The sequence below is a fragment of the Belonocnema kinseyi genome, chromosome 8, assembly GCF_010883055.1.
Source record: "Belonocnema kinseyi isolate 2016_QV_RU_SX_M_011 chromosome 8, B_treatae_v1, whole genome shotgun sequence".
NCBI lineage: Eukaryota > Metazoa > Arthropoda > Insecta > Hymenoptera > Cynipidae > Belonocnema > Belonocnema kinseyi.
The window spans coordinates 26,604,677-26,605,662 of record NC_046664.1 but is presented as its reverse complement, the minus strand read 5'-3'; positions in this window follow the sequence as shown (position 1 = coordinate 26,605,662).

The window sequence follows — 986 nt, the reverse complement described above, 5'->3', positions numbered from 1 at the left end:
CTAACCTCAGAATACATGTTTAAGAGTGTCAAATCTCTCGAAAATACAGTTGGTGGGTAGTGGTGTTTCCTATATTTGTAGGGGGTAGGGGTGTCTGGGGGGTGGAGGGTAGTCCATTTAGCGTGCAATCGACTCGGGATAATTATAAGATACTACCATGATTTTTTCAGATTTTTTGGTCCAAAAATAAATTAGGCCAAAAACCGGCCTTACCGACCCTCCCCCTTTATGGAAGTTTTGAGTAATTTATGGTAATTTTGCAGGTAAATATGGTAACTTAAAACAAATTACCCAAAATTCCATTTTCGGATTTTCATAAATTTTCGGAAATTTATGATAATTTGAGGTAATTTATGGTAGTATTACATGCAATCTATGGTAACTTACCTTAAATCTTCGAAAATAAATTTTTAAACATTTTTATAAATTTTCGGAAGAGTATGAAATATTTTGGTAACTTGTGGTAATATTACAGGCAATTCATGGTAACTTACTATAAATTTCTCAAAATTCACTTTAAAAATGTCTATAAATTTCTAGAAATGTTCAATAATGTATGGTAATTTTACAGTTAAATATGGTAAATTACTATAAATTACACAAAATTCCGTTTTAAACCACAGAAAAATTCTATTATCTAAAAACTAAAATTTCCTTAAAGTTCTTATAGTGAGTGGCTGGTTATTGTAAAATGCGAGCTCAAAAATATATAATTTTCATTATTCACCTCGGACGTCTCTTTTTACCCCATAAGGAGTAAAAAGTAGAGCTTGAGCCCCGCTTTATAGGCGTCGAAAAGGACTGACTTCATACATATGTCATACAATTTTTTTTAACTGACTGTAAAATACTTTAAATGAATTTTAAAGTATTAAAAACGACCTGTTTCTAACCTAATAATTTATTTAATGAAATTTACTACTTTTTGTATTATAATCTTTTTTGAAAATAATGTTATGATTAAAAAGATCACGCGATTGGCTGCT